At 41.1% G+C, this 22121-nt stretch overlaps 2 pseudogenes; both read right to left on the bottom strand.

Annotated features, from left to right (window-relative positions):
- Positions 1-348: 348 nt before the first annotated feature.
- On the bottom strand, positions 349-1081 carry LOC101050346 (oxidoreductase HTATIP2 pseudogene; annotated as a pseudogene).
- A 9726-nt stretch (positions 1082-10807) lies between these two features.
- Positions 10808-11670, bottom strand: LOC101032092 (prohibitin 1 pseudogene; annotated as a pseudogene).
- Between the last annotated feature and the right edge of the window lie 10451 nt (positions 11671-22121).

Genomic DNA, 22121 nt, shown 5'->3' with positions numbered 1-22121 from the left:
ATGCGAGCATTTCAAAGGAGGCCTCCCAACCAGTGGCATCAGAACCAGTGGCATCAGGGGAAGTATAAACAAGGAAAATTACAGATTATTGTGCCCATGCCCCAGAAATTTTGATTAATTTGAGATAGAGCTTACAAATCTTTACTTTTCCAAAGCTCCCTGGGTGATCAATATGTATAATTAGGCTCTGAACCACTGACGCAGAGCACCACCATTTCTTGATTGGAATGGATGCTTGAGAACAGTAAAACAACGAAGTTAAAACATGCTGACTTTTTTTGGACCCTGAAATTACCGATTTGGTGATAGGTGTTAAAGTTGACAATAAAAACCATTTGTCCGGTGTGGTCACGGCTTGAGAGAGCCATGCGCTTTCCCCAGGTCATGGGTGGCCCTGTTCTGCAGCAGGTTCATCATCTTGTCGCTTGTTCTCACCGCCTTGTTCCGCATGGCTCTAACCACGGTCACCACAGGCACAGAATGCTCCTAGCCCAAGAATCTCATAAGGAGCCAACGAACTTTCTAAGCAAACATTCCTTACCTGGGCGAGATTCTTGCCTATCACACAACAGAACTCCAGGCCTAAACACAGAATACCGATCAAATTTTAATTCTTCAGACCTGGCTTCCACTTCTCCCTTCACTTGCAGATATTAAAAAACTGCTTGACTTTTCAGCTCCTTTAGAGGATACCGAGTTGAAATGTTTGCACCCCCCAGCTTTTGCCAGCTCTGCAGACTTCAGCACATAATCTCGGTCAATACAAACAAATCCCTCCGCCCCGGCTTTCGCTCTGGTGGTAACCAGGCAACAGAATCCAACATCATGACCTTGAAAGCAGAAGCCTAATTATCCAACCTTTCAAAGTCCACCACTCATTGATTCACATTTTTATAAACTTCCTTGTTAAAGGTGAGCTTCCTCCGGCCAATGAGAGTGACTTTGGAAAACAAGCCTGCTCCAGGATTTCCTTTAAGAGCACTCTGCCAGTGGTTTCTCCACTGGCACCCAAATAAAAGACGGATTTTTTCTGCATCCTGAAGTCTTCCTGAAGCTTGGACGGTGCCTCTGTTTCCGCCATGCTTCCCTGGTGGGCCCAGCGGGGCGGAGTGGTGGGTTGCAGGTGGCACAGCCAGCGCCTCCCTGGCTTAGTCTTCCATTTCCTTCTTTTCTAATATATTCATTGAGTACTATAAATTTCTCTCTCTAGCACTGCTTTTACTGCATTCCATAGATTTTGATAAGTTTTATCTTCATTTTCATTTACTTCAAAATATTTAAAAATTTCTGTTGGCATTTCTTCTTTGATCCATGTGTTATTTAGAAACGTGTTGTTTAGTCTGCAATTATTTGAGGGGGATTTTCCAGCTGTCTTTCCTGAATTTTAGTTTAATTCCATTGTGATCTGAGAGTGCACATTGCATAATTTCCATTCTTTTAAATTTGTTAAGGTGTGTTTTATGGCCCAGAGTATGATCTATTCTTGGGAATGATGTTCCTTGTGAGCATAAGAAGAATGTGTATTCTGCTGTTATTGGATGAATTGGTCTACAGATATTCATTACATCCAGTTGATTAACAGTGTTGTTGAATTCAACTCTGTCCTCATTGTAATTTGCCTGCTGTATCTGTCCATTTCTGATACAGGGGTGTTGAAGTCTCCAACTGTAATAGTGGATTAATCTGTTTCTTCTTGCAGTTCTCAGTTTTTTGCCTCACATATTATTTTGATGGTCTATTGCTAGGCACATACACTTTAAGGATTGTTATATCTTCCTGAAGATTTGACCCCTTTATTATCATCTAATGCCCTTAAATAAGGGCACTTTCCTTGCTGTGAAGTCTGCTCTATTTAAAATTAATAGAGCACCTCCAGCTTGATCAGTATTACTACGGTAATCTCTTTTCATTCATTTGCTTTTCATCTATATGTGTTCTTATATTTAAAGTGGGTTCCTGTACACAGCATGTAGTTGGGTCTGTTCTCTGATTCACTCTGACAATCTCTATCTTTTCTTTGATGCCTTTAGACCATATTTTGGCTGAGCGTGGTGGCTCATGCCTATAATCCCAGCAGTCTGGGAGGCTGAGGTGGGCAGATCAATTGAGGTCAGGAGTTCAAGAGCGGCCTGGCCAACATGGCAAAACCCTGTCTACTAAAAATACAGAAATTAACTGGGGGGTTGTGGTGGGGTCGGGGGGTGTGGTGTGGTGGGGTCGGGGGGGTTGCCTGTAATCCCAGGAGACTGAGGCAGGAGAATCACTTCAACCCAGGAGGCTAAGTTTCCAGTGAGATGAAATGACATCACTGCACTCCAGCCTGGGTGACAGAGTGAGACTCCATAAAAAAAAAAATGCTAAAAAGAATAATGATATCTGCCATATTTTTCTATTCATTGCCTTTGTGGCTTTAATTGGGCATTTTATATGATTCCATTTTCTTTCCTCTCTTAGCATATCAGTTGTACTATTTTTTTTTAACTCTTTTTATTGGCTGACCTAGATTTTACAATATATATTTACAACTAAGCAAGATCACTTTCAAACAGCACTGTACCGCTTCATGGGTAGCACATGTACCTTATAATAACAAAATAATTCTAATTCCTCCTTCCTGTTCATTGTATCATTTCTGTCATTTATTTTGCTTATATATTATATACATCTATATATTCAAATACATTTTTGCTATTATTTTGAATAAACTGCTATCTGATGGATTGAGAATAAGAAAAATAACATTTTAATTTTATTTTCACTTATTCTTTCTTTGCTGCTCTTCTTTAAGTATATCTGAGTTTCCAACCTATATTATTGTCCTTTTTCCTAAGGATCTTCTTTTTTTTATTTTTATTTTTTATTTTTTTGAGACGGAGTTTCGCTCTTGTTGCCCAGGCTGGAGTGCAATGGCACGATCTCCACTTACCGCAACCTCCGCCTCCTGGGTTCAGGCAATTCTCCTGCCTCAGCCTCCTGAGTAGCTGGGACTACAGGCACGCGCCACCATGCCCAGCTAATTTTTTGTATTTTTTTTAGTAGAGACGGGGTTTCACCATGTTGACCAGGAATCCCAGCACTTTGGGAGGTCGAGGCGGGTGGATCTTCTTTTAATATTTCTTGCAAAGCAGGCCTACTGGTAACAAATTTCCTAAATTTGTGTTTCACTAAGAAAGTGTTTATTTCTCTTCCACTTTTGAAGGATAATTTCACAGGGTACGTAATTCTAGGATGGTGGGGGTTTTTTCTCTCTCAATATTGAATATTTAACTCACTGTTTTCTTGCTTGCGTGGTTTCTGAGGAGAACTAGTTAAAGTTTCAAGAGAGCATTGAGTCTATTTCGGAGCAAATCCAACGTGAATGAGTCCAACCTAAAGCAGCTGTTAGGTTCATGGGAAAAATCTTACTGCCTTTTCTTCTCTAGGCACAGATGTGTTGGTCAGCTTTCATTTATGTCTCCTTTACTCCAATAGTGATGGAGTCAAAGCAGTAGCCTTGTTGATTCAGCAGACATTTGCTGATTTCTTGCTGCATGTCTTTGCTGGGAAAGGCACGGGAAGGCATGAGGCCCAGGTCCATCTGCATATAAACTCAGCAGAGTATGGGGGAAGAGGGGAAGAGCCACAGGGGAAAAAGCTGTGCCAAGTTAGGTAATCACTCACTGATTCATTCACTCCTTTAACTAACATTCATTGAGCCATTTTTATGTGTCAATCTCATGCTGGACTCTGGAGACAATATGATAAATAGGGGATTGCTCATGGCTTCAAAGATTCACAATTAATTGAGACATACACTTAAGAAGAAAAGTTGCAACACGACGTGGTAAATCCAGTGATAAAATTATCCAAAGAATATTATAGAAACAGAATAACATCTACTCTAATGGAGGAAGGAAAAGAGCTGAGAGTAGAGATTTGAGGAAGGTTCTGGGTTGAACAATAGACAACTAATACAAATTAAACAGGTGAAGAAGACAGAAACAGCATTCTAGACAGAGGACAGAAGAGACAATGTGAAAAAGACACTGAGACAAATGAACAAAAACAGAAAAAACAACCTCATTTGATCAAATGATGGGCATGGGATAGATCAGGGAAGGCTTTCTGGAAGAAAGTTGGGAAGGCAGTGGGGACACCATCCAAAGAGCTGATGCTGAAGAGTGGTATAATCTGATTTGAATTTCCCAGTTAACATTATGGAGGCCATGTGTAGAATAGTCTGAAAGAGATCAGAATGAAGGCTGAGAAGAATAAGTTAGAGATAAGATGGAGAACTTATTTCTGGATATGTGGCACTTGAGGGGCCTGAGAAACACCACTTGGGAGGTGAGCAAGAAGGCAAGAATTGAGTCATGCCTGAGTATGAGCACATGGAGATTCTAAACTGGATTGCTGGTGGGCAGTGGGAGAGCACTGCAGGGAAAACTCTCACTGAGGTGGGTTACGTTTAAGGCTCTAGAACCCAAGACTGGGAGACTAAGGGGGATGAAGAGATGTGGTACCTGGGATGACACATGGTCGCCTTGGCCCTGCATGCTTTCCTTGTGGTTGACAAGTCTAGCAGAAAGCAGTTCCAACATGTTACAGTTCAGATTTTCATTTTCTCCCAGAAGAGCTTGGTTAAGCAAGAGCAGCACATGTCTGAGCTAGGTATAAATCAGATGCAAGGTGGTTGACAAGGGATTTTGGTCCAAATAATAGGTCAGACCCTTTCAGGCTCCATAAAAAGAGTCATAAAGATCAGTATCTACAAAAATCTGAATTCCATTTTCCACGAAAGGAAACGTGAGATCCCTTGGGGGCCCTGTCAGCTTCATTTTATTGGTGGACAGATGGGGAGGGAAGGGGATCATATCTCACTCCTTCAATAGATTATAGAATCCAAGAATCATGGAATCGCATGGCTAAAGGGGATGTTGGAGGTTGATTTACCTGACCTCCCTTCAGAAACTGGAAATAAATCTTCACTAGCAACACTACAAGAAGGAATTCCTTCAGTGTCCCTAGTAGGAGTCAGGGCCAGCTAATGTTCTGGGACCACTTTGGAGACATAGAGGAAATGAAAAGTCCCTCAGAGAGGCAATGAAAAATACTGTGTTTAATGATAGCAATGAGGAAAAAATGATCTTGGCAATAAGGCTGCTCCATTGTAAGCTGGGTTACATATGGATTTAGACCAAAAAAACCAAACCAAACAAAACAACAACAACAAAAACAAAACAGCTCTGGATTAAGAAGTATCTAGTCTAAAACAGAAAAACAAGAATTGGAAGATGGTTTTCATGATACTCCATCCTTTCTACCTGTATTTGCAACAGTAAGCAAATACAAATAATGTATCTCATATTAACAAGAACCCACTAAACACTTGAACATTTAATCCTCTATAAATCATCATGAAACACAATTTGTGTCTAATAAAGCTAAGACTCAAAAGAGGTAAGTGATACGACCAGATTCACAGTCCATAGGCAGAAGGTTCTGGAAACCAAACCCAGTGTTACTTTTGGCATAATTTCTTTCAGAAGATGAGTCCCCTTTTCATTGAGAAATATTTTTAAAAATTATTTGTATTGTGGTAAAATATATGTAACATAAAATTTGCCATTTTAGTGTATAATTCAATGGCATTAATGACACTCACAGTGTTGTCCAACTATTCCCACAACCTATTTTCAAAATTTTTCATCAGCTCAAAACAGAAACTCTGTAATCATTAAGCAATGACTCCCCATCCCCGTCCCCTGATAACCTCTAACCTACTTTTTCCACTATGCATTTTCTTATTTGTCTAAAGGAACTATTATTGTTTGCACACTTGACCCTCCAAACTTCATGTTGAAATGTTACCCTCTAGGGTTTGGAGGTGGGGCCTAATGGGAGATGTTTGAGTCATGGCTGCAGATCCCTCATGAATGGCTTGGTGCTGTCCTTGAGATTATGAGTGGGTTCTTGCTGTAATGGTTCCTGTGAGAGCTGGTTGTTAGAAAGAGCCTGGAACCTCCCCGACCCTCCATATGATCTCTCTATGCCAGCACCTCTTTCCCTTTCATCATGAATGTAAGCTTTCTGAGGCCCTCACCAGATGGAGATGCTGGTGCCATGCTTCTTGCAGAACTCTGCAGAACTCTGAGCCAAATAGATCTCTTCTTTATAAAGTACTGAGCAGTCCCAAGTATTCCTTTATGACAACACAGATGGACTGACAGGAACCATATACTGTTTGTTCTTTCATGTCAGGCTTATTTCAGTTAGCACGATGTTTCAAAGTTCATCCATGGTTTAGCATGCATAAGAACTTCATTCAGTTTTTATGGCTAAATAATATTCCAGTGAATGTATTTACCATTTTATACTCATCTGATGGACACTTAAGTTGCTTTCACATTTTACATATTGTGTATAATGTTGCAATAAACATTGGGATAGAAGCATTGGGATATAGGCATATATCTAGCGATGAAATTGCTCAGTCATGAGGACATTATATGTTTAACTTTTTGAGGAACCTGACAACTGTTTCCCGTAGTGGCTGCACCATGTTACAGTCCAGCCAGCAGTGTATGGGGGTTCCAGTTTCTCCACATCTACTTGTAATTTTCTGGTTTTTTTTTTTTTTTTTTTTTTTTTTTTTTTTTTTTTTTAATAGTCGTATTAGTAGGTGTGATGTAGCTCTCATTATGTTTTTGTTCTGCATTTCCCTAATAACTAATGATATGGAGAATCTTTTAAAAATGTGTTTATTGATCATGTATGCATCATCTTTGGAGAAATACCTATTCAAGTCATTTATCCATTTTTTTAATCTGGTTGTTTATTTGTTGTTGAGTTATAGGAGTTTTTAAGCTATTCTGTGCATTCACTACTTATTAGATATATGACTGCAATCGATTATTTTCTCCCATTCTGTAGGATGCCTTTTTACTCTGTTGAGAGTATCATTTGATGCACAAAGGTTTTTAATTTTAAGGAAGCACACTTTAGCTATTTTTTCTTTTATTGACTGGACTTTTGGAGTGATATTCAAGAAATAATTGCCAAATCCAATATCATGAGGCCTCTCCCTTAGTTTTCTTCTTAGAGTATTGTAGTTTTAGCTCTTCCATTTGGGTATTTGATCCATTTTGATCATTTGGTATAAAGTAAGAATTCAACTTTATCTTTTCATATGTGTATATTTGGTTTTCCCAGCACCATCATTTGTTGAAAGAATGCCTTTTCCCCACTGCATAGCCTTGGTAACTTTGTTGGAAATAATTTGATCATATATGCAAGGGCGTTTTAGAGGTCTGTCTATTCCATCTGATTGGTCACTATGTTAGCCTTTATACCAGTCAAACACTGTTTTTATTACTATAGTTTTGTAGCACTTTTGAAATCACTAGGTGTAAGAGTTCCAACTTTATTCTTATTTTTCAAGATTGACTATTCTGTGTTTCATGAAATTCTATATGAATTTCAGGATGGATTTTTCTATTTAAGCAAAAAAAAAAAATCACTGGGATTTTGATAGGGGTTGCACAGAATCTGTACATCACCTTGAGTAATATTGAGATCTTAGCAATTTAAATTTTCCTATCCATGAACACGGTGTCTTTCTATTAATTTGTATCTTTAATTTCTTTCAGCATATTTTATAGTTTTCAGTGTACAAGTCTTTTACCTCCTTGGTTAAATTTATTCCTAAGTGTTTTATTCTTTTTGATCCTATTGCAAATGAAATTGTTTCCTTAATTTCTTTTAAAGATCATCAATTGTTAGTATATTAAAACACAACTGATATTTTGGGGCGTGTGCTGATTTTGAATCCTGCAACTTTGCTTAATTCAATTAATTCTGTTTTGAGAAAAAAATGTAGGGTTTTCTACATATAAGATAATGTCAACTGTGAACACAAACAATTTTGCTTCTTTCCAATTTGTACACCTTTTATATCTTTTTAAACATGTTTATGTGTGAAGGTGTGTATGTATGTATTTAATTTATCTCAGTCTATATCCCAGGCTGGAGATCTTGGCTCACTGCAATCTCTGCCCCCCAGGTTCAAGCGATTCTCCTGCTTCAACCTCCTGAGTACTTGGGATTACAGATGTGCACCACCAATGCCCAGCTAATTTTTGTATATTTAGTAGAGATGGGGTTTCACCATGAGGACCAGGCTAGTCTCAAACTCCCGACCTAAGTGATCCACCTGCCTCAGTGTCCCAAAACACTGGGATTATAGGCATGAGCCACTGTGCCCAGGCAGTATGCTTTTTATGTCTTTTTCATGACTAATTGCTCTGGCTAGGACTTTCAGTACTATGGTGAAAGTGAGCATCCTTGTCCTGTTCCTAATTTTAGAGAAAAAGCTTTCAGTCTTTCACAATTTAAAATGACATTGACTGTATTTTTCATATGTGGCTCTTAACGTGTTGAGATAACTTCCTCCTATTCAAAATTTGTTGTGTTTTTATTAAGAAAGAATGTTAAATTCTGTTACATCCATTTTTTCCTCACATCAATTGAAAAGTTTGTGTGGGATTTTCCCCTTCATTCTTTCATAGTGATTTATTTTCATGGGTTGAACAATCTTGGCGTTATAGAAATAAATCCTATTTGGCCATGGTGTACCATTCTTTTAAAATGTTGTTGGATTTGGTTTACTAGTATTTTCTTGAGGGTTTCTGCATCTATATTCATAAAGGGTATTGATCTTTACTCTTTTATGGTGTTGTGTAATCAGGGTAAAGCTGGCTTTATATATTAAGAAGTATTCCTCTTCTAGTTTTCGAATATGATGAGAAACATTGATTTTCATTCTTCTTTAAATAGTTATCAGAATTCACTAATCGAGTCGGCTGGTCTTGGACTTTTTTTTTTTGAGACCCAGTCTTGCACCGTAGCTCAGGCTGGAGTACAGTGGCAAAATCTTGGCTCACTGCGGCTTCCATCTCCCAGGTTGAAGTGATTCTTGTGCCTCAGCCTCCTGAGTAGCTGGAATTACAGGCATGTACCACCACATCCGTCTAATTTTTGTATTTTTAGTAGAGGTGGGGTTTTGCCATGTTGTCCAGGCTGGTCTTAAACTCGACTTCAAGAGATCAACACACCTCTACCTCTCAAAGTGCTGGGATTACAGGTATGAGCCACCATGCCTGACCTTTTTTGGTCGAAGGTTTTGCTAACTAATTCAATCTCTCTAATTTATTCTCTGTATTTTCCTATTCTTTATTTTATTTATCTCCACACTAATCTTTATTATTACATTTCTTCTCCTAAGACTTGAATTTCGTTTTCTCTCCTTTTTCCTTGTTCCTCAAAGTATAAAGTTAGGTTATTGAACTGAAATCTGTTTAAATGTAGGCACTTATGGTTTTAGATTTCCCTCTGAGCATGGTGTTTATTGCATCCCATAACTTTTGGTATGTTGTGTTTTCATTTTCATTCATCTCTAACTATTTTCTAATTTCCCTTGTTGTATCTACTGTGACCCGTTAGTTCTTTAATAGAATACTGCTTAATTTCTTCATATTTGTGACTTCTTCAGTTTTCCTTCTGTTATTAATTTCTGGCTTATTCCACTGTGGCTAGAGAAAATACTTTGTATGATATCAATGTTTTAACTGTCTTAATCATTGTTTTGTGACCTACCATGTGACCTATCCTGGAGAATAGTCCATGTGTACTTGAGACACATGCATATTTTTCTGTTGTTGAGTAAGGTGCTCTCTATGTCTGTTAGGACTAATTGGTTTCTAATGTCATTCAGGTCTTCTGTATTATAACTGAACTTCCGTCTAGATGTTCTACTCATTATTGAAAGTGGGGTATTGAAATTCCCAACTTGTATTATAGAACTATTTCTCCTTTCAATTGTATCAATGTTACCTCTTTCTCTCTCTCTCTCTACACACACACACACGAAAAAAAAGCCCTTATATATACATAAGGGCTCTTGTTTGGTATATATATTCATATAATTTTTCATTCCTTTTGTGAACCAGTTGTTTTATCTCCTTTGTCTTTTATAAATCCAGACTGTCTGATATTAGTATAGGTTTCCAGCTCTCTTTTGGTTATTATTTGTGTGGAATATTCTTTCCCAGTTTTTCATTTTAACCTATTTGTGTTTTTAGTTCTAATGTGTTTTGTAAATAGCATATAGTAGCATCATTTTTTTACAAAATTCACTCTGCTAATATCCACCTTATGGTTGGAGAGTTTAATACATTTATCTTAACTAATAAGGAAGGATATCTGCTATTTGTTGTTTTCTGTATGTCTTATACATTTGTTCCATTATTCCATTTTTGCCTCATTTTAGGTTAAGTAAATTTTTAATTTTTCAATTTTAGTAAACCAATTTGATTTTCCTCTCCTTTTCTTTTGTGTATATTCTTGAGATATTTTATTTTTTGTTAGTATGGAAATTACATTTAGCATCCTTAATTTGTAACAATATACTTTGAATTGTTACCAACTTAACTTCAATTGCATACAAAAATTCTGTTCATCTACATCGCTGCCTTCTCCTTTTATGTTATTGTTGTCACAAATTACATCTTTATACACTGTGTAGCCATAACATAGATTCATATTTTACACTTTTGTATTTAAATCATGTAGTAAACACAAAGTGAAATTAACAGTCAAAAAATAATAATACTAGCATTCATATTTACCCATGCAGTTACCTTTACTGGAGATCTTTATTTATATATTTATTTTTTAGAGATCTGAAGTGATTTTACTTTTATTTCCTTAACTTTAAGCCAATCATGTTATTTCACAGTGATTCTGTGGTGGGGGCAGAAGGAAGGTGATCCTAACCATCATGGGCCAAGTTGGCCCATGTTGCAGGCAGGGCGAGCCTGCACTGGGGTGGCCGGAGGAGCCGGGACTGCCCTGCCAGAGGCAGGTGATATTCCCAGAGCAAAAGCTTGCATGTGATGTCCTCCGCAGCTTCCAGTTCGCGCAGCTCATCAAGCCTTTTCCCAGGGTGGCCAGTGAGTTGGCCGTCAGCTCGGCTGCTTTAGAGTCACCCTTGGCAGGGATGATGGCCACCTTTTTCTGCTGCTCAGCCTTTTCCACCACAAATCTAGCCCTCTCTGCTTCCTGCTGAGGCACCTGTTTGGCTTCCATCGCTTCTGTCAACTCCTTCCGGAAGGTCAGATGTGTCAAGGGCACATCGTCCAGGATGAGCCCAAAAGTGTCTGCTCACTCCCTAAGGTCGCCGCTCACCTGCCTGGAGACCAACTCTCTCTAGGTGATTAGTTCTCCAGCATCAAAGCCAGCCACCACTGACTTGAGGATCTCGGTCATGATGGACAGCAGCACACGCTCATCATGGTCCTCTGCCATGCTGGTGAAGATGCAAGGAAGCTGGCTAGCGAAGGGCGGGAAGAGGATATGCAGTGTGATGCTGACTTTCTGTAAATCTTTGCTACCAGTGATGACTGGCACATTACACGGTCAAGAAGGGCAGTCAAATATAATTGGTTTCTGTACCCATGGGATGAGGAAGTGAGTCCCTTCCCCTATCACAATGTCCTGTACTCCATGGAATCAGTCAGAGATGACAGCTCTGTGTACAGCATCCACATTATATAAGGCAGAGTTCACCAGGCCTTCTGCAACAGCTAAGGTCAGGCCAAACTTGCCAGTGGACTCAAACACTTTGGCAGCCATGTTTCCTTCTGCTGGGCCCTCTCACACCTGCCTCCACTCTGACCTCCATGTGAATTCTCCAGCCACACACACCAGATCTTTATTTCTTCATACAGCTTTGATTAATTATCTAGTGTCCTTTCAATTCAACCTGCAGAAACCTCATTAGTGTTTCTTGTGGGAAAGGTCTAGTGGTAACAGATACTCTCACCTTTTGTTTATCTTGGAACATCCTAAATTCTCCCTCATTTTTGCAGGATAATTTGATCAGATATAAAATTCTTCCACAATTTTATTCATATGATGGTTAACAGCAGTTAAAACTAATCAATGGTGATTGAAGTCAAAATGGGTGTTATCTCTGAAGGAAGGAGTACAAGGGCTGGGAAATGCACAATGAAAAGTTTGAAGATAAATGTTCTATATCTTCATCTGGGAAGTGGTTTTATACATATATAATATATACAATTTATTATATATTTGTATATAATATAAATTATTATATATATACTGTATATACTATAAATATATAAATATGTTTATATACTTATATTTATTTATGTTATATATTTATATAAATATTATGTATATATTAAATAAATATAAATATATATTTATATTTTGCACATATATACATACATTTATTGAGGTGTACCTTTAGGATCATTTCCCTTTGCTCACTGAAATAAATGTATGTTAGACCTCACCTAAGAAGAAGGAACAGAAACAAGCAAATGCATGAATGTGACCAAAGTGCTTACATGTATTTCTAATCTTCCATTGCCAGAAACTTAGGTTGTAGCCAATTTTTCACTCTAACAAAAATATTCTTAGAAGGAAAATGGTGCCACATTTATTAATCTTACAAAATAAGAGTAAACAATTGTCCATTTAGTAATGATAAAGATAGCAAAGTAATGATAAAGAAAGGGAGTTAGTCTGCTTAATAGGGGTTGCCTCCATCCCCTCTGAAACTCACTTCCGCCAACTCCCAAAGAGAGCTTTAAATTTCCAAATCCAAATACATAGGAATGAGAAGGCTGAACAAATTTGTTGCCAGTTTCTGAGATAAAAGGAACAAGTCACTTCTCATCTGCCCACATTTCTAATGTCCAGTCCTCCCTTCTAGGATACAGTCTGAAGGCATCCCTCTTTATTGCACAGAGGAGAAAGCCCAGCTAGGTAACTGAGTGTATGACTCAGTCCGATGAAGGTAAGGCTGACAAGGCAGAACCAGTCCACTGTCACCAAGTCACAGATGGCCAGCACTGAAGGAAAGAGCCTCTCGTTATGAGGTGTGCGGAGACAAGCCAGTATCCCAGCACATCCATCCTGCAGTACATGTGCACATCTGGCACCAATTCCCCCACTGCCCTTTCTAGGGAGGGCTGTATGTGTGCATGGGTGCGTGCGTGTGTGTGTGTGTGTGCGCGCGTGCGTGTGTGCATGTGTGCATGTGTGTATGTGTGTCTGTGCGTGTGTGTGTGTGTAAGAGCCATCTAAGCAGGTGAGCACTTCGAGCGAGCAAGGCACAAAGGACAGATGTCGCACTACTGTGATAAGTTAAAGAGGAGACTGCTGATAAATGTGCTTTCCCAGGGCCACCTCTGGAAGGAGGAGGTCACATCAAGACATTCCTCTTTGTCTCAAGAAAGTCAGGTTAAAAGAGTTTTGGGAGATGAACTTCTGATCCAAATTTGTGCAGACAGGTGACTCTGTTTTTAGTTAGTGCTCAATTCCTTCTTCCTGAGATTCTCCAATTTTGCCTCTTTCTCATGGTCCTTTTAAAGAACATGGTATCTATGTGCCATCTCTGATATGCACCAGCTTAGGCCTTATGCCCCAAGTACAGTGGGCTTTTGGCAGTCTCTGCAGTGCCTGGTATGGTCCTTATCTCCCTTGCTCCACCCTTCCCTCTACAGCACCCTTCTTCCCTTCTTTCCCTGCAGGTGCCCTAACTCTCTGACAGCCCACATGTCATTACCCAATTTCTCAGGTACCCTCTGCCTTCTTTTGGCTTTCTCAGGTCTTTCTTCTGTTTCTCGTGGTTCTCCAGGGTCTTTAGGCTCCATGGAGGAGGAGGACATTTTGCTTCCCTTGTCCAGGAAGTCCTGCACAGGAGGTGCAGGTACATCCTTGACTGTATATTGCCCTCTAGAATTTTCCAGACAGGTGTAGCTGTGCTATGGGACAGAGTTTGAGCATTTATGAGTCTCAGTTAAAACACAGCTAATCTCATCACAATATCACCTGACTCTTAACAGGAAAGACATCTGTTAGTGGGAGGTCACCTTTGATTGAGTGTAAAAGGAAGATGCAAGGGCAGGCTGGCATGGAGTGAAAGCCAGTAAAAACCACACTGTCCCAGGCTGTGTGCCATCCTTTGGCACTCAACGTGAGCTCTAGGCTCTTGCCTTTGAAGCTTCACACTCCTGTGGATAGGGGTCCCTACTAGACTAAAAGAATATTATCTGTGATTATTACATGAATAATAAGGAGCATTCCTAATGCTGAAAACACAGAAGTGAGTAGTTACCTGGCCATGCTACATTCATGTATTAGTGAACATTTCTACTCTGTTGGCCTCATTTTTGACATCTGAAAAATGATTAGAAGGATCCTAGAAGCTTATAAATGCTCCTTCAACATGTATCTTTCTATGAATCAGAGTCCTGGAATGCAAACATAAGCATTTAAAAAAAAATTTACTTTGAGTTCAGGGATACATGTGCAGAATGTGTAGGTTTGTTACATAGTATAATCTGTCATGGTTGTTTGCTGCATCTATCAACCCGTCATCTAGGTTTTAAGCCCCACATACATTAGATATTTGTCTCAATGCTCTCCCTCCCCTCACCCCACACCTCCTGGCAGACCCTGGTCTGTGTTGTTCCCCTCCATGCATCCATGTATTCTCATTGTCCAATTTCCACTTATGAGTAAGAAAACATGGTGTTTAGTTATCTGTTCCCATGTTAGTTTGCTGAGGATGATGGCTTCCAGCTTCATTCATGTTTCTGCAAAGCACATGTTCTCATTCTATATTCTGAGAATAGCTGCATAGTATTCCATAGTATATATGTGCCAGATTTTCTTTATCCAGTCTGTCATTGATGAGCATTTGAGTTGGTTCTATGTCGTTGCTATTGTAAATAGTGCTGCAGTAAACATAGGTGTGCCTGTATTTTTGTAGTATAATGATTTGTATTACTTTGGGTATATACCTAGTAATGGGATTGCAGGGTCAAATGATATTTCTGGTTCTACATCCTTGAGGAATTGTCATACTGTCTTCCATAACGGTCAAACTAATTTATATTTCCACCAACATTTAAAAGTGTTCCTATTTCACCACAGCCTCGCCAGCATCTATTTTTTTTCCTGTTTAATAATTGTCATTCTGACTTGTGTGAGATGGTTTTGATTTGCATTTCTCTAATGATCAGTGATGATTTTCATATGTCTGTTGGCCACATAAATGTCTTCTTATGTGAAGTGTCTATTCGTATCTTTGGCCCACTTTTTGATGTGTTTGTTTGTTTGTTTCTTATACATTTCTTCAAGTTCCTTGTGGATTCTGGATATTAGACCTTCTTTGTCAGATAGGTAGATTACAAAATTTTTTCTCCCATTCTCAGGTTGCCTGTTCACTATGATGCTAGTTTCTTTTGCCATGAACAAGCTCTTTAGTTTAATTAGATCTCTTTGTCAAGTCTGGCTTTTGTTGCAATTGCTTTTGGTGTTTTATTCATGAAGTCCTTGCCCATGTCTGTGTCCTGAATGGTATGGCCTAGGTTTTCTTCCAGAGTTTTCATGGTTTTGGGTTTTACATTTAAGTCTTTAATTCACCTTGAGTTACTTTTTGTATAAGGTGCAAGGAAGGGATCCAGTTTCAGTTTTCTGATTATGGTGAGGCAGTTTTCCCAGCATCATTAATTAAAGAGGGAATCTTTCCTCATTGCTTGCTTTTGTCAGATTTGTGAAAGATCAGATTGTTGTAGATGTGTGGTGTTATTTCTGAGGTCTCTGTTCTGTTTCATTGGTGTATGTATCTGTTTTGGTACAAATACCATACTGTATTTGTTACTGTAGCCTTGTTGTATAGTTTGAAGTCAAGTAGTGTGATGCCTTCAGCTTTGCTCTTTTTGCTTAGGATTGTCTTGTCTATACAGGCTATTTTTTGGTTCCATATGAAATTTAAAGTAGTTTCTTCTAATTCTGTGAAGAATGTCAATAGAAGTTTGATGGTAATAGCACTGAATCTATAAATTGCTTTGGGCAGTATGGCCATTTTCACAGTATTAATTCTTCCTATGAGCATGAAATGTTTTCCATTTGTTTGTGTCCTCTCTTATTTCCTTGAACAGTGGCTTGTAGTTCTCCTTGAACAGGACCTTCACATCCCTTGTAAACTGTATTCCTAGGTATTTTATTCTCTTTGTAGCAATTGTGAATAGGAGTTCATTCATTATTTGGCTCTCTGCTTGTACATGGGAATGCCTGTGATTTTTGCACATTGATTTTGTATACTGAGGCTTTGCTGAAGTTGCTTACCAGCTTAAGGAGATTTTGGGCTGAGACAGTGGGGTTTTTTAAATATAGAATCATCTGCCAACAGAGACAATTTGATTCTAGTGTGGTCTTTGGGTATACTCTAGGAGATCATCTCCTTCCTAAACATTTCAGGCTCCCCAGCCAGAGGCCTGAAGCTAGTCTCAGGGAAGCAGGTGGGTGTGCAGCAATACTGCCCTCTCTGTGGCTTTCAAAGACATCTAGAGCAACTTGGATCACTGTTGACTAGGTACAGGCTGTTTATTTTTATAATGTTAAATTGCTCTGTACAGGCCAGTAATGTTATCTGATAATTACTTGAAAATTCTATGATATAGCTGGGCTTTAACTTTTAACTTAGAGTAACGCACAAAATTAGCATATGATCCCACACTGCATGTGGTTAATTTTGTCAGCTTGGTAAGGTTGTGGTACCCAAGTATGTGACTAAACATCAGTCTGGATGTTACTGTGAAGATACCTTTTTAGATGAGAAATGACCTCACTCCCCTGCTGAATACCTCCTTCCATTGTACTCTTATGAATATGAAAACTTTTTACTGTGACTTCCAAATCCCACATTATCAAAGGCTTTTCATTTTCTGCTCTCTCTGGAAAATTCTACCAGATATTTGCAAGTTGGCTCCTTCTCTTTCTGCAATTTTAGCTTCACGTTCACTTCCTTAAGTCTTCCCTGACCACTGTTTCTAAAGTGACCATCACATCACTTACCTGAATTATAATTCTCTGCTTAGACTTCGCATTTGCTATTTTTCTGACTGATAGATTGCAGTGGTTCCCATACCCATTTTGCTCGTACTTCCATCTACAGAACTGCACTAGGGTGGATGCAGAGGAAGAGACTGAGGATTCACTCATCACAAAGACATCTGTGGGATACTGAGTGTGTTTCCAGTATCCTTTCAGAGTTTTCAAACAAGGCGGTGTCCAGCGTAGACAGGTTCTCTGCCCACCCATCCTGAATCCACAAGGCCATAGATGCAGAAGGAAAATTTAATGAAGTTCAGCACTGAGTCCTGACAAACACTGTGCAAGAAAGCTCGAACAGAAAGGAAGTTCCTTATTCTGGTTGAGAATACATCATACTTCTGGTATGCGACAAAAAGCTTCTGAGGTTGGGGATAAGACAAGGATTCTGGCTGTCACCATTTCTCTTGAACTTTACCATGGAATTTGGCACTATGGGGTGGCAAAGCAACACAGTAGCCATTCAAGAAAAAGCAAGGGGTGACTGGAAGGAGAGGCACCCCTGGAGTTCTGTTAAATCTGTTTCTTGATGTGCCTTTGAGTGTTCTCTTTGTGAAAATTATTTGAACTGCACTCCTATGATTTGTGCATATTTCCCTATGAAAATTATACCTCAATAAAATATTGACTTAAATAACGGAAGCAATCTGTATGTCCATCGTTGGGGGAATGGATAAACAAAAATACATCTCTAGTGTGACAATGTATCTAACAGGTTGAAAAGATAGAGTGATCTATATGTGTTAACTTGGTAAAAACCTTCAAGACATACAGTACATGAGAAAGGAGAGTTGTTTCATATTCTCATTTGTGGATTTGTGTGAATATTAAACATTTTTAAAAAGACTTAGAAAGGAGGTAGACTGTAGAAGACAAAATGAAAATTCTGTTTTGCTATATTACATTATTTGATTTGTTTGTAACAAAAATATATTCCTGCTTCACTTGTGTAAATGAGTACCAGTATTTTCTAGATGGATGCAGAGGAGACCCTGGCTAGTGGCATGGCGTGGCACAGGGTGGGGTTCCTGGGGGACAGAGCATGCCTTTGCCGGGGGTCCTGAAGGAGTTGGGAGAGAATGACCTGGAGGCATCGGGGCTCCAGAGCTAGTGCCGTCTTTCAGTAGCTGGGAGACTTCAGCTGGCCGCTGAGCCTCTGACTCGGTGCCCTTGAGTCAGAAAAGGAAGGTGGAAGTTAGCAATGGTCATGATGCTGCTGGGTTGTTTCTCTCCAAAGTGGGACTCTGTGTAAAATGTGTGTGGGAAAATCAGACCTTTCAGCTGAACCTTGACTTTCAGTCAACTGTTCGTTCTGTCCTAAAGTTGGAGAGAAAATGATCTTGAGGGGCACAGCTTTAAGAGGTGTTGGCAAGGTTTTTACTCTGCGTGTGATGGAGAGCTGGTTCCTGCACATCATTTCTGGGGCCAGGGTGCCCCCACTCCTAGATTCTCAATCTCCTGACAGCATTTCAACATACCGTTACTATTTGTCCTTTGGTTCCTGAATGGGGAGACAAAGTCTGAGATCGTTACTTTAACAGGGAGGAACCACAAACAAAGAGCAAGGCATAAATCCAGGTCTGAAAATAAACAGTATGCCCAGAGAGCTCCTCCGACTGCCTCCTGTGAGTGGTGTGACAGATCTCCCAGCTGCCTAGAGCCAACAGAACCCCTACCTGTCAGTCTCACTGATGGTTGGAGGCAGATCGTTTGCATCTCCCTGCAGCCTGGGCCCACTCAGCCGAGGTGAGAGCTCACCTTGCAATCTTGCTGGTGTTCACCTCATCTCTTTCCTCCCAGCTCCCTTGGCACACAGCTCCACCCCTGCTCCCTGCTGGCCGGGACTGCCTCAGCACTGGCCTTCTCCAGGCTGCGCGGGGCCCTGCGTGCGCCACCACACTCCTAACTGCAGCTGGGATTAACGTCATTTTGGGGAGCAGAACCCCACTGCACACATCAGCAAGGGCCATGAAGGGGCAGATTCCTCCTGCGAGCCACACATACTGCTGCTGTGTTCGGGCCGAGCCTCCTGGAAATCGTCAGAAGGGACTGCTGCCTCTTTCAGATGGGCCCTCTTCAATCCTTCATTAGGATTTTAATTGGCACCACCTTGGGGGCGCTGTGTGTTTACAAAATGACACACAAACTCAGACGTTCATTAGCGCTGTCAGTGCCTTTGGAATGACAAATAGTGGCAAGGCTCTGTCAAAATGTTTCTGGAGCTAATCCCAAATTAACTTTTCTTTACCTTGCCAAGAAGAAATACGAGAGCAATGAAGGTTTTATGATAGCCCATAATCTCACAATTAAACAAGTCACTGAAAAAATGGTACAATGTATTATGCTTTAATTGAGAGGCAGGAACCAAAATAAACACGAGGGTCCCCAGGTCCGTCTGGTGACAAGCCCTAATATGACTAAGCTGTAAAGGCAACCTCAGCCCGCCCCCGAGGCAAATGCGCGGTGCTGGGGGTGCCTCGGTGGAGGGAGCGCGCAGCACCACACCTGGGGGGCTGGCATCTGCTGGTTTGCTGTCTGATCAGTTGTAAATGGGCTGTCTCCAGGACTGTTTTCACACGTCCACTTCACTCCCACAGTTGCGCAGATTAAACCATTGGAATTCGACGAGTAATTGAGTTGAAGGTTCAACCTTACCTGCAAGTAAATAACTCAATTCCACCAGGAGAATCACTGCATGGTCTGCAGAAAATCTGAAAGGGAACAAAAGGCTTCGATAGCAGAATTGCCAAGGAAGGGGAGAGAAGGGCAGGGGCGGCAGGGCTGTCATTTGCCCTCTGGAGATAAACGTAAACTAGAGCACAGCTTCCCCTCCAGACCACCCAGTTTTATCTCTTTGGAAAAACATTAGCGCATTTGAAGTGTCTGAGTAGCTCGGGACGCCACTCAGGAGTTATTGAGAAGAGGCTGCCTGTCTTCATCTTCCATTAGCAGAAGGGCACACCAGGATAGTTGGGACACACCAAAGCATTGCCCAAAAAATCCAGATAGAGATTTTTAAATTGCATCGTAAGGGCAAATTACTCTTTTCTTTTTTCTTCTTTTTAAATTAAATTCAACTAAGGCTTTTGGTTACAGACACTTACAACCTGCCTATTCTGGACAGCTCCAAAGTTGAGTCAGTAAGAACTTTGGGATCGATGAACACAGTTCCCGTGTCTCTTTGCACACCTGAGCTTCCCTCCAGACAGGTCCAGGTGCTCCTCCATCCCCCATGGTCAGTGAGCCAGAGAAACGGCCCAGCACCACCCAGATCCTTTGACCTGTGGAAGTTCTCCATGCTGTATAGACCCCAGGCCACTTACCAGCCTGGATCCAGCATAAAATATGTACTTTTATATTTTATATTTTAACCAGCACACAAGTACGTACTTTTATAATCTGTGTTAATTTATAGATAAAACGTTAAGAGACATAGAGCTGATTAAAAGAGTTGACCATCTCCAGGCAGAAGTCTAGGATGGTTATATGGTCAAGGGGAACTTTTATTTCTCCTATGTTACAAAACTTACTCAAGTTAGACAGATTGCTGGTATCATTTTCCACATTCAAACCCGAAGCTCTCCCATGGCCCTCCATGTGTTTTGTAAGAAGATGATGAACTTTCTTTCCCTCCTTCACCCTCATTTTTCTGAGTGTTCTTGTATCAGGTGATTAGTTACCTGCGTATCTCCAGCTGTCAGACAGGGCTGTCTCTGATGAGCAAGCCTTAGCAGCAGCGCCAGAAAAATGTCTGTCCAGGGATTTGCAGACATCACAGAGCAGACCGAAGCTGCTCAGGAAGCCCAGTGGCTCTGCCACTAGTTCTGTGGAGCAGCCCCCACTGACATCTCTGCAGCTTCCACCCTCTGGACCTGGCAGCAGCCCTGTGAGATGGGTCTTCAGATGACAGGTTCTGATGCTCCAGCTGTTTGTCTTGGGGGCTGTTCTCCACGTGTGCTCTCACCCCAGAACCCTGTCCTCAAGTGAGCCCAGGGAGCATGGAGAGGCCACAGTGGTCCCAGTACCAGGACACCTCTCCTCACACCGAGTTGAAACACAGTGAGCCCTCACTGTAGAGCTGATTCTAGAATGCATGGCAGGTGGGGTGGGGCGCTCAGTGTAAGGAAGAGTCTGTGTAAAACTGTCCCTCCCCAGCCTTGCCATAGCAGGGGGCTGACCATGAATCTAAAGAGTCAAGGGACACCTCTCAGGCTACCTTAGACCAGCCTGCCAGTCCTGCGGAGCAGAGCAGCCCACGGGGATGGCACAGCTGGGTGGACACATGGGGATGGTCACTGTCCCCACCTTGTCCCTGTACCCTGGAAATGATACTGCTTTCCAGGCCCTGCCTGTCCCTGGTAACTCCAAGAGCTGACCAAGTGTCAGCCAGACAGCAGAGGAGAGGTTTGCAATCTCATCGTAGGATGGGGAAAAGATTTGGGTCTTTATCCTCTTAACCCAGCCTAGTCTGTTCAGGGAAGGTCAGTGGGGGGCCAGGCTGTGTGAACTAGGCTGTGACTGGGGACCCAGCTGTCCCCAGGTCCCCATGAGGCTTGGGGTCCGCTGACCAGGAAATGGAGACAGCCCTGCACTTGCCAGTGAGCTGTGGCCTCTTGGGCAGCTCATTGTGCAGAAGCACAGGGTTCTGGGGTGAGAAACACATGTGGAATAAGAAGGCCCTGGCTTAATCTCCAGGATCCCCACATGGGTGTAATTATTCCTTCCTGGAAAAAATGTGGTGGCAAGCAAGATCAGTTGTCCCCAACTTTCTGACACCAGGGACTAGTTTTGTGGAAGATAATTTTTCCATGGACGGGGGAACATGGGGCGGGGCCCCGGGCTTAGGGTCTGGGGATGAAACCATTCTGCCTTAGATCATCAGGTATTTGATTCTCATACGGAGCACACAACCTAGATCCCTCACACACGCAGTTCGCAATAGAGTTCGCTCTCCTGTGAGAAGCTGATGCTGCCGCTGATGTGACAGGAGGCAGAGCTCAGGCTGTGATGCTCCCTCACCTACGGCTCACCTCCTGCTGTGCAGCCCGGTTCCTAACCGGCCATGACCAGTACTGGTCCCCTGATGAAAAGCACATATCTGAGCAGTATTAGGTAAACCCTAAACACCAAAACATGTTAGAAACTAAGGAGAA

This window comes from Saimiri boliviensis, chromosome 12 (genome assembly GCF_048565385.1).
Source record: "Saimiri boliviensis isolate mSaiBol1 chromosome 12, mSaiBol1.pri, whole genome shotgun sequence".
Lineage (NCBI taxonomy): Eukaryota > Metazoa > Chordata > Mammalia > Primates > Cebidae > Saimiri > Saimiri boliviensis.
Note: the sequence above shows the minus strand (reverse complement) of the source record. Positions and strands in the feature narration are given on the sequence as shown.